Source organism: Bos indicus, chromosome 1 (genome assembly GCF_029378745.1).
Source record: "Bos indicus isolate NIAB-ARS_2022 breed Sahiwal x Tharparkar chromosome 1, NIAB-ARS_B.indTharparkar_mat_pri_1.0, whole genome shotgun sequence".
Taxonomy (NCBI): domain Eukaryota; kingdom Metazoa; phylum Chordata; class Mammalia; order Artiodactyla; family Bovidae; genus Bos; species Bos indicus.
Genome location: NC_091760.1, coordinates 59,853,808 through 59,866,115, shown reverse-complemented (window position 1 = coordinate 59,866,115; position 12,308 = coordinate 59,853,808). Strand labels below are relative to the sequence as shown.

Here is a 12,308-nt window from a genome sequence, read left to right as displayed (position 1 = left end):
GTAAATAGATAAGAAAGCCAGTAATTTGCCACCTCTGTTAGAGCTCTCCCTGAGTCTGTCATTAGATATACATTCTTAATCATATGGAGCCCATTTTGGCCATTTAAAAGTATTTGCTCACCAATTCTCCTGATGTCTTTGAAGATAGTCCTGGGAATAATAACAGAGAAATCGTATATATTTTTTGGTCTTTTTTCTAACTTTTAAAAAAATTGGGTATTGAATTTATATGCATATTCATAACAGGTTTATTAAATATTCAGCTAAAATGTCTTGGACATGAAAGAATTAATTATTAGAATGTTTCACTCTAGCTAATCATTATGTTAAAAACCATAGTAGATTCAAGTATATGTTTGCTCAATTCTGTTTGAGTAATTAATATACACTTGGCAAATTGAATCTACATACAAGTAGTCTATACACCATTTTGAATTTAGTGTCACACTGTCCTCTTCAAACCATAGAATGTATTTTATTCAACTGTGTTGTAATTCTATACAATTCAGGGAATCAGCATGTTATAGGATTTTGTAGTAATATAAAGCAAAACGAGACTAGAGAAGCTATTGAATTCACCCTCCTGACTGGAGATAGAGCTGCTTTTATTCCATCCGAAACAGACGAGGATCTTTCCTATTTTAAATAACCGTGAAGATAGAAATTTCATAACAGCTCTTAGCAATCTATTTGATTATTTACCACTTGTACATTTAAGATGTTCATCCTAAAGTCTTAAATTCTTCACTGGACAGTTTAATATCATTTTGCCCTAGGACACAAATTCCTATCATTATCCTCTTTACAGCCCTTCTTATAGTCAGAAAACTATGAAGATATACCTCAGCTCTTTCTTTTGTACGCGATATTATTCCAGTTTTTTTAAACATTTACTTTTGTTTTTATAGCTCTTTCTGTACATGAATGGAAAAGGGCAGTATTTTTAAAAGGTCTGCCATACATGATGCCCCTGAGAAAGGCACTGCATGTTTTAATTTCACTGTGCTGATGTGGAAATAGCCACAGCTTTTTCATTATATGCTGATGGACAGAGCATTTGTGTTCATTTAACCTTGAGGTTGAAACTTGTTCCCAAAAAAGTAACTGACTCATAGCATTGGCTAGACCCAAGAATAAAGAGCATCAGTTTTCCTAATCTTAAAGGCTCATCTTGCCCCCACTCTGAAAACGCACTAAAATTAACTTTTCCTTGACCTTTTCTGCTGCTATTCCTTTACTGATTTAACAACTTTTTTCTATCATCTTTGTCTCCTAAAATAAATAGACAGCGTTTATTCAACAAACATTGGAGGGTCCTGCTGTGTTTAGGACACTGTGCTAGGCTTGGGAGGTTCTAGTGTGAACTGTTAGCAAAGGCTCAAGGGCAGAGGTGTCCTGGGCATGTTCAGGGAGAGCAAATAGTCTGTCACAGTGTGTAAGGAAGCAGTGGTGGGGGAAAACAAGAGAGGTGGACTGGGGCTAGATCCAGATCATGAAAGATCTTGGATTGCTCTTAAACAAATAGTTGGTGGTAACAAGGACAGAAGTAACATTTTCCAATCTGTATTACGGAAAGCTCTTATCAAGTCTTTAAAACACAGACTGTGCCCACATTGTCCTCTTGGTTTAGTATCTAACAGACCATCGGGTAAAAGTACCTGCTTCATTTATGTCTTTTTATATAAATTCTGTGTCATAATTTTTCCCTTTGTATTAAAAAATTCAAGGAAACCATTTGAGTAAAGACAGCCTTCTGTTCACACTGATCTGGATGGTTCTTCCTCCTGCTGTGCCCATATTTATTCCAAAGCCCTCTGTACACTAACATGTTACTTTCTGTGTTTATATATACCGAGGAGTCTGGAGAAGAGTTTGTCCTATAATAGGCACAACTTTCTGTACCAAATGGCATTAATGATGGGCTGTGAGTAGCATTACGACCAAGTGTTTCTACTTGATTGGGCCACATGATAACAATGCCAGATCTTTACAGCATCTCCTGTTTGCATGCATGCTAAGTTACTTCAGTTATGTCCGACCCTTTGAGACCCTATGGACTATATAGCCTGCCAGGCTCTTCTAACCATGGGGTTCTCCAGGCAAGAATACTGAAATGGGTTGCCTTGCCCTCCTTCAGGGGATCGACCCAGGGATTGAACCTGTATCTCTCACATCTCCTGCATTATCAGGCAGGTTCTTTACCCCTTAGTATCACTTGAGAAGCCCTTGCAGTGTCCCTTAAAGAATATCAATGTACTATATAATAAAAGGTCCTGGTATACCAATCCATTTGGAATCTATAAAGGTATAACTTCAGGAGTTTGAAATATGGAAGGAAAAGTTGTTTGGAGTCAGATTGTAAAGAGCTCCTAAACTGTCATCATGCCATCGAGTTAGGTCTGTTTTAGGAGCTGTAAGAAATTGTCCTAAATATATTAAGCAAATTCAGTCCCTGACACTACCTCCCACCCTGCTCTGCCACCCCTCCCAGCCCTACTGATTTTACTTCATTTCTAATTCCTCAGGCTTTCAATCTGTAAGAAGCAGGAACACTCAGGGGGATTAGTGTGGGATGGGGTGGAGTCTCAAGTTATATCTCAGCAATGTCTCAGGCTCAGAAGTGGCCCCAAATCTAACTGCTGAACTTGAGTTTTTTATTTTTTAATTAATTTTTTTATTAAAGGATAGTCGCTTTACAGACTTTTGTTGTTTTCTGTCAAACCTCAACATGAATCAGCCATAGGTATACATAAATCCCCTCCCTTTTGAACCTCCCACTCATCTCCCTCCCCATCCCACCCCTCTAGGTTGATACAGAGCCCCTATTTGAGTTTCCTGAGCCATACAGCAAATTCCTGTTGGCTATCTATTTTACATACGTAATGTAAGTTTCCATGTTACTCTTTTCATACATTTCACCCTCTCCTCCCCTCTCCCCATGTCCATAAGTCTGTTCCTATGTCTGTTTCTTCATTGCTGCCCTGTAAATAAATCCTTCAGTACCATTTTTCTAGATTCTGTATATATGCGTCGCTCAGTCACTACATACACTGTCGTATATAGTCGCTCAGTCGTGTCCGACTCTGCGACCCCATGGACTGTGGACTATATACGCTCAGTCGTATATAGTTGCTCAGTCATGTCCGACTCTTTGCGACCCCGTGGACTGTAGCCTACCAGGCTTCTCCGTCCCTGGGATTTTCCAGGCAAGAATACTGGAGTGGGTTACCATTTCCTTCTCCAGGGAATCGTCTGGACCCAGGGATCGAACCTGGGTCTCCCACATTGGAGGCAGATGCTTTAACCTCTGAGCCACCAGGGAAGCCCATATATGCATTAGAATATGATATTTATCTTTCTCTTTCTGACTTACTTCACTCTGTATAATAGGTTCTAGGTTCATCCACCTCATTAGAACTGACTCAAATGTGTTCTTTTTTATGGCTGAGTAATATTCCATTGTGTATATGTACCACTTCTTTATCCATTTATCTGTCGAGGGACATCTAGGTTGCTTCCATGTACTAGCTATTGTAAATAGTGCTGCAATGAACAATGGGATACATGTGAGTTTTTTAGTTTTTAATATTTATGAATTTGGTTGCATTGGGTCTTAGTTGTGGCATGCAGAATCTTCATGGTGTCAGGGGGGTCTTCCACTTTGTCACAAGGACTCTCCAGCTGTGGTGCACAGGCTTCAGTAGTTGTGGCACGTGGGCTCCAAGATATGTGGGCTTAGTAGCTGTGGCTCATGGGTTTAGCTGCTCTGCAGCATGTGGGAATCTTAGTTCCTGACCAGGGATCCAGCCTGCCCCTACATTGGCAGGAAGATTCTTAACTACTGGGCCACCAGGGAAGCCCCTGAACTTTAGTTTTTGAATTCTCTCTTTTTACTGATCATTATTTCATCATCTAAATTTTGAAGGTAGGCATTATTCAGAATTATCATAGTATTTTAAGGAATGGTAAAGCATCACTATGATATTCCTATTGTTCTTCTCAAGATGGTCTTGAAAAGCAGGCCCCCAAGATATGAATGACCATTTATGGCATTTATAGTCAGTCTCCTTAAGACCAAGAAACTTGCAGGAGACCCCAGAGTACCTAATGGGAAATTGAGCATGCTTTGTATGCACATCTGAATAACCCTTCCACCTGACTTTAAGTTGTAAATCTTTTGCCAGGTAGAAAATAGAGAATTAAAAACCTCCAAATTCAGGGTGCATGAAATGTCATTAAATCTAGTATAAAATTTCTTGAATCTGTCAGATAAAGGAAATCATGTATCCAGAGCGAAGATGGAATATCAATTGACAGAAACCTATGAAGCTGGCACTTACTCTGAGAGACATATGAATCTAAAAATCCAATAATGCCTCTTCCTTTGAAAACACTTGAAGCCAGAAAGGTATTAGGAAAATCAATAAGGTAAAAAATCTTCATCCTACTGTTTGGAATGACTCCCACATAAGAATTAATTAACGCAATACTTCTAGAACATGAAAAGAATGTTAAAATGTTATCTCTACCCATAGAAAACAAAGATATAAACCCACCTAAATATTAGAGAGAGTAGTTGGAAAAGAAAGATTGGAAGGATTAAAGGGATGTCTAAGAGGTCATTTCTGTCCTGTTGTCTCACCATTTACCCTATTCAGATAGAAGGATAAGTGTTGAACTTCAGTTCATCTGAATTCCTCAGCTCTGTCATCAATGCTGTGACACATTCTAATTTTCTTATTCATTTGTGATGAATAAGTTCTCTCTTTTCTATTCACAATGCTAAAAGTAACCAGTTTTTGTGAGTGAGTTATGATTATTTCCCATTTTTTTAATGTACTATTATTTTTCCTTAGCAAGTTTCTCTCACTCTTTACCAGCCAGTGTGAACCCCACTTGCAGAAAAGCCCTTGGACAGTACCATTGCCTAGCCTTGGAGTTAGTCAAGAGGAATGAGAGACTAACCCCCTGGGCTCCTTTGTTAATCCAGCCAGTTACCTCAACTGGCAAGTGGCTCAGCTTCTGCCCATAAAATAGGTGTAATATTAACAACAGCTTTCCCTTACCACCATCCAATATGTAGAATCCAAATCAAGCCAAATATGTCTCCTTCCAAAGAAGAAGCCTGAACTAGCCTAACAAATTCCTGAATTAGTCCAGATGTCAAGGGCAAGCATAAAGAGAGGAATACCAAGAGGCACGGGAACTTAGGATTTATAAATATATAGACTTTGGAACAGTACAAACTCATTAAATCCAAGAAACTGTCTGATTTAAGGTGAGTTTTCTAATTTCTCAAATCTCATTTTTTCTCTGGTAAAGTAGAAAGGGAAAGGGAAAGGGAAGTCGCTCAGTCATGTCCAACTCTTCGCGACCCTGTGGACTGCAGTCCACCAGGCTCCTCCATCCGTGGGTTTTCCAGGCAAGAGTACTGGAGTGGGCTGCTAAGTAGAAATGACACTATATACTCTTGTAGTCAGGATTAAATAATATACTGTTAGAGCTGCTTTTTAAACTCTTCTAGGCAGGTGATCCTCAAGCTAAGGTGAGCATCCAGTATTTGGGGTGCCTGATGCCTGATGCTGGGAGGGATTGGGGGCAGGAGGAAAAGGGGATGACAGAGGATGAGATGGCTGGATGGCATCACTGACTCGATGGACATGAGTCTGAGTGAACTCCAGGAGTTGGTGATGGACAAGGAGGCCTGGCGTGCTGCGATTCATGGGGTTGTAAAGAGTCGAACACGACTGAGCGACTGAACTGAACTGAACTGATGCCTGAAACAGTGTGCCACAAATTAGGCTTTCAGTAAAGTCTCAGGCTTCATCCTAAAAATATGTACATATTCTGCTTTCTGCTCCTCAACAAATCCTTGTTTGTTTCACCAAACTGGAAGTTCCATGGGGACAAGAACAGGGTCTGTTCTTTTTGTATATAACTTTCAAGAAGTAATTATTGGATAAATGAGTACATGTACAAATAAGATTTTGAATTACTTAACCACAAGGACAACTGACTCTCTAAAGAGACAGCCACATCTTTATTATTTACTTTGTGGCTTTGCATACTCGTCAGACTGCTCCACTTCCCTGGGTCTGCCCGTATTCAAATTGAAGAACATTTACTTAGGATACCTGAAACCACAGAAGGTCTTCAGTGAATAGTACCTCTTATTATCATTCCTTTGCTCATTATTTCCTTTACCTTATTGTCCCTAAGGCTCTATGGCCTTTCTCATAAAGAAGTTGTCAAGGACTAGGAAAGTCAGAGTCTGGAAGTCCTGTGAAGGAGTCTGTGTGTCTCTAGCCACACATATTTACCCATGTAGTATGCTCCATTTTCATACATTTCATTTACTCCTGGCTTTAACTTTATAGCAACTTGTTAAATCATCCTAGAAGTGATGAGCAAGGGGACTGAAAGAACACTTTCTCCCCTCTCCCTTTAGGCCGAGGGTTACTAACCTGGAATTCTTAGAAGACCTCCTTGGAGTTTGGGAGATGCTTGAAACTTGTTATTTTTGAAGAATTTTAGGAAGAGAGATTTTCATAGGCATCTGCATCACCTTCAAAAGTTGGTAATCATTGCCCTGGAACATTACATACACAGAAATCAGAAGGACTAATCTTTCATTACAGTTAATAATACTTTTACTTCCATGGAGACTGATCAGTTCAGTTCAGTTCAGTCGCTCAGTCGTGTCCGACTCTTTGCGACCCCATGAATCACAGCACGCCAGGCCTCCCTGTCCATCACCAACTCCCAGAGTTCACTCAGACTTATGTCCATTGAGTCAGTGATGCTCATCCTCTGTCGTCCCCTTCTCCTCCTGCCCCCAATCCCTCCCAGCATCAGAGTCTTTTCCAATGAGTCAACTCTTCACATGAGGTGGCCAAAGTTCTGGAGTTTCAGCTTTAGCATCATTTCTTCCAAAGAAATCCCAGGGCTGATCTCCTTCAGAATGGACTGGTTGGATCTCCTTGCAGTCCAAGGGACTCCCAAGAGTCTTCTCCAACACCAGAGTTCAGAAGCATCAATTCTTCGGCGCTCAGCCTTCTTCACAGTCCAACTCTCACATCCATACATGACCACAGGAAAAACCATAGCCTTGACTAGACAGACCTTTGTTGGCAAAGTAATGTCTCTGCTTTTGAATATGCTATCTAGGTTGGTCATAACTTTCCTTCCAAGGAGTAAAGCGTCTTTTAATTTCATGGCTGCAGTCACCATCTGCAGTGATTTTGGAGCCCAGAAAAATAAAGTCTGACACTGTTTCCACTGTTTTCCCATCTATTTCCCATGAAGTGATGGGACTGGATGCCATGATCTTCGTTTTGTGAATGTTGAGCTTTAAGCCAACTTTTTCACTCTCCACTTTCACTTTCATCAAGAGGCTTTTGAGTTCCTCTTCCCTTTCTGCCATAAGAGTGGTGTCATCTGCATATCTGAGGTTATTGATATTTCTCCCCGCAATCTTGAATCCAGCTTGTGCTTCTTCCAGCCCAGAGTTTCTCATGATGTACTCTGCATAGAAGTTAAATAAGCAGGTACAATATACAGCCTTGACATACTCCTTTTCCTATTTGGAACCAGTCTGTTGTTCCATGTCCAGTTCTAACTGTTGCTTCCTGACCTGCATACAGATTTCTCAAGAGGCAGGTCAGGTGGTCTGGTATTCCCATCTCTTGAAGAATTTTCCACAGTGTATTGTGATCCACACAGTCAAAGGCTTTGGTATAGTCAATAAAGCAGAAATAGATGTTTTTCTGGAACTCTCTTGCTTTTTTGATGATCCAGCAGATGTTGGCAATTTGATCTCTGGTTCCTCTGCCTTTTCTAAAACCAGCTTGAACATCTGGAAGTTCACGGTTCACGTATTGCTGAAGCCTGGCTTGGAGAATTTTGAGCATTACTTTACTAGCGTGTGAGATGAATGCAATTGTGCGGTAGTTTTAGCATTCTTTGGCATTGCCTTTCTTTGGGATTGGAATAAAAACTGATCTTTTCCAGTCCTATGGCCACTGCTAAGTTTTCCACATTTGTTCGCATATTAAGTGCAGCACTTTCACAGCATCATCTTTCAGGATTTGAAATAGCTCAACTGGAATTCCATCACCTCCACTAGCTTTGTTTGTAGTGATGCTTTCTAAGGCCCACTTGACTTCACATTCCAGGATGTCTGGCTCTAGATGAGTGATTACACCATCGTGATTATCTGGGTCGTGAAGATCTTTTTTGTACAGTTCTGTGTATTCTTATGGCACCCCACTCTAATACTCTTGCCTGGAAAATCCCATGGACGGAGAAGCCTGGTAGGCTGCAGTCCATGGGGTCACGAAGAGTCGGGCACAACTGAGCAACTTCACTTTCACTTTTCACTTTCATGCATTGGAGAAGGAAATGACAATCCTCTCCAGTATTCTTGCCTGGAGAATCCCAGGGACAGAGGAGCCTAGTGGGCTGCTGTCTGTGGGGTTGCACAAGAGTCGGACACAACTGAAGCGACTTAGCAGCAGCAGCAGTGTATTCTTGCCCCCTCTTCTTCATATCTTCTGTTTCTGTTAGGTCCATACCATTTCTGTCCTTTATCGAGCCCATCTTTTCAGGAAATGTTCCCTTGGTATCTCTAATTTTCTTGAAGAGATCTCTAGTCTTTCTCATTCTGTTGTTTTCCTCTATTTCTTTGCATTGATCGCTGAGGAAGGCTTTCTTATTTCTTCTTTCTATTCTTTGGAACTCTGCATTCAGATGCTTATATCTTTCCCTTTTCTCCTTTGCTTTTCGCTTCTCTTCTTTTCACAGCTATTTGTAAGGCCTCCCCAGACAGCCGTTTTGCTTTTTTGCATTTCTTTTCCTTGGGGATGGTCTTGATCCCTGTCTCCTGTACAATGTTACGAACCTCATTCCGTAGTTTATCAGGCACTCTATCCATCAGATCTAGGCCCTTAAATCTATTTCTCACTTCCACTGTATAATCATAAGGGATTTGATTTAGGTCATACCTGAATGGTCTAGTGGTTTTCCCTACTTTCTTCAATTTAAGTCTGAATTTGGCAATAAGGAGTTCATGATCTGAGCCACAGTCAGCTCCTGGTCTTGTTTTTGTTGACTGTATAGAGCTTCTCCATCTTTGGCTGCAAAGAATATAGTCAATCTGATTTCGGTGTTGACCATCTAGTGATGTCCATGTGTAGAGTCTTCTATTGTGTTGTTGGAAGAGGGTGTTTGCTATGACCAGCGCATTTTCTTGGCAAAACTCTATTAGTCTTTGCCCTGCTTCATTCCGTATTCCAAGGCCAAATTTGCCTGTTACTCCAGGTGTTTCTTGACTTCCTACTTTTGCATTCCAGTCCCCTATAATGAAAAGACATCTTTTTTGGGTGTTAGTTCTAAAAGGTCTTGTAGGTCTTCATAGAACCTTTCAACTTCAGCTTCTTCAGCATTACTGGTTGGGGCATAGACTTGGATTACTGTGATATTGAATGGATTGCCTTGGAAACAAACAGAGATCATTCTGTCGTTTTTGAGATTGCATCCAAGTACTGCATTTCGGACTCTACTCAGATATCACAAAACTAAAGTCAGACTTAACCCCTTTCCCTCCCTCTATTCTTGCCTCCCCTACTGTTTTAAGGTCCTGATTCATTTGGCCTTTACAGTTCTTTACTCTTTGCTAGATATTTGTGCTTTGAACCCAGCATGCTTAATGCAAATGATTTTAATCTCGTGCAAAACCACTGTAGATAATTCTTTGCATTTCAGATGAAAACAATATACAGACATACAAAGTGAATATCACTTAGGCAGAAAGGGCACATATCAATAAAATAACAATTTGAGCTGAACAAAAATAAACCCATGCAGATTAATACATATTTTCAAAATTGCATAGCAGATTGTAATTCAATCAAGAAACAGGGGCCTTTTGACATTTATGAACGTTTATAAATTGTAGAAGAACTCTGAGATTAAATTTTTAGCCTTAATATTAAATTTGGGATAGATATTATTGATTTTCATTAATACATAAAGACAACAATTATATCCAATAAAATCTTTAATTTAACTTGGCTTTAATTTGTCTTAGACTGTGACATACACACTGTGAATTTTCTCTCCATCTTGGATTCCTGTCATTGACAGCCTGTGTGTCATTTGACATCCAGGAAAGATAGTTTTTCATTCCAGACCTTGGATATATTAGTCAATCTGGGTATAATTTACATCGATCTCTTTTGATCACATCAAAAATTTAATTTTGACTGATTAACTTTTATGAATAAATACTCCTTGAAATTTAGAAAGTTGTATGCTTAGATATAAGAACATAAATGCTGAGTATAGTTCAAAAAGAGCATAATTATTATTGAGACTTACTGGGTTTATAACATACAACAGAAAAATAAGCGAGCACACTGCACAGATTAACCAGCAGTCATATTTTTCTCTGTTTTTTCAAAGGTTGGGAAAGAAAGCAACCTCAAAAATATTGGGGGAGCCGGTGGGAAGGAAGGAAAGGAGAAAAGAAGAAAAGAAGGAAGGAAAAATAGTTTAAAAGATGCACCAGTGTGATAGTCTAGGATCCCAGCTTGTAGACGGGACTAGAATGTAGCAAAACTTAGAGTTTTAAAGTCTTTGAAGCTAGTTGGTCTATATATATATATATATATATATAGACACTCACATATATATTTCAAGTTTGTGTGTACTTTCAGTGAATCATACATAAGTTAATTATCTTGCTTAAAATTTTCATTAAGCTCATCAATTTTGTGAAACAATTTAAAATCACTGGAGACCCCCAACCTCTCTTTATGGTCCAAGCTGCAGATTTTCAATTTAACTCTTCTTGTCCAAAGAGGTAAACACCATCCTTCACTCCTGCATGTTCATGGAACAGGGTTTCACCTAGTCCACAAAAAGAAAGATGTATTTTTCGGAGGAATCTCTACAGTGGTGCATTTGTCCAGAAAACTTGCTGAGAAGTGAAGCTCTAATTGCCAGTTTTCTGCTTTAGCCTTATTCTATGCTAATTTATTTAATCAGGTCTTTCTACTTGATCTTTTTTAATACAGTTTGTTTTGCATTTTTCTGGAGGCCTTATGTGAAGTGGCTAAAACTACAGTGTCAGAGACACAAAAATTCAACCAGCGTATTTTAAGTCCTTGACATATTTGAGTGGGGTGGGATAAGGAGACCTGCTTTGTCTTCTCAGCATCCTTGTTTGGTTTATTCTCTTGGATCTTCTGTTACTTCAGTTTTATTTCTCTGTAAGAAAAGCTATCAAAACAATAGTGAGCAGGCCAGCCCATTAATCGCTTATTTGACTTGTGTGTTGACGATTACAAAAGAAAATTGTCAGACTTGAAATACAGAATGAGACACTGTTAAGGTCAACTCCCCCCAAACTGAAGTTTGTGTTTTTTTTTCTCCTTTTACATTTATTTATTTTTAATTGAAGGATAATTACTTTACAGTATTATATTGGTTTCTGCCTATGTTGATTCATGTTGATGTATAGCAGAAAACTGAAGTTTTTATTATTAGAAATGCATTTTAGGGGACAGATGCTTTTCTTTAAAATCCTTTTGTCAGAGGGCACGTTCCTAGCCTGGTGCTATGCAGCAGACAAGGCAGTAACCACTGTCAGTTAATGACTGACAGCACATGGAGGTTTTGAATGTATCCAAAGCATTAAACATTCTAAATCTACCCTTCAAAGAAGCAAAGTCTATGAAAGTCTATCTTTGTCAAAATTAGCTAAGATTTGTCATGTACAACATAGTAAAGCTTTTACTTGTTCTCATTGTGCTACCCAATAGCTATTTAAGCAATGATAGAAACGGTCTGTCTATAAGGCAAGCCACCAGCCACAGGAGGCTATGGAGCACTAGGGATGTGACTAGTAGACCAAGGAACCAAACATTTACTTTTTTATTAAATTTTAAGTATTTTACATTTAAATAGGTATATATGGCTAGTGGCTACTATATTGAACAGCATAACTCTAGAAACTGTTTATATGATTCCGATCAAAACAAAGCTGACAAAGAAAGAGGTACCACCCCTTCTACATTGATCAGACAGCAAGAGGCCACATCTTTGGACATTTTATGAGTCCTGAATCTTGGGCTCCAGGTGACAAAGTGGGCTCTTACTGCTCATGCTTTAGGAGCAACAAGTCCTGTCTAAACGTAATTTGCTTTCCTTCTCTCCACAGTATCATTGGGTTTATTTTTAATTCCTTGTTTTGTCTTTGATTTTCAGTTCCTTGACCATCAGCCTGTGGCCTGCCCCTTCTCTCTGTG

At 39.3% G+C, this 12,308-nt stretch overlaps 1 protein-coding gene across 43 annotated transcripts in view; it reads left to right on the top strand.

Annotated features, from left to right (window-relative positions):
• Positions 1 to 12,308, top strand: part of ZBTB20 (zinc finger and BTB domain containing 20) — an 863,676-nt gene that overhangs the window by 650,600 nt on the left and 200,768 nt on the right. For 42 of the 43 annotated variants that reach the window (XM_070793746.1, XM_070792544.1, XM_070793369.1 and 39 more), the window contains one exon: positions 12,268 to 12,307. The exons of the other annotated variant lie outside the window; for it this stretch is intronic. The gene's annotated coding sequence lies outside the window, so the exon portion shown is untranslated. The remainder of the gene's footprint in view (positions 1 to 12,267; position 12,308) is intronic. 43 annotated transcript variants of the gene reach the window in all.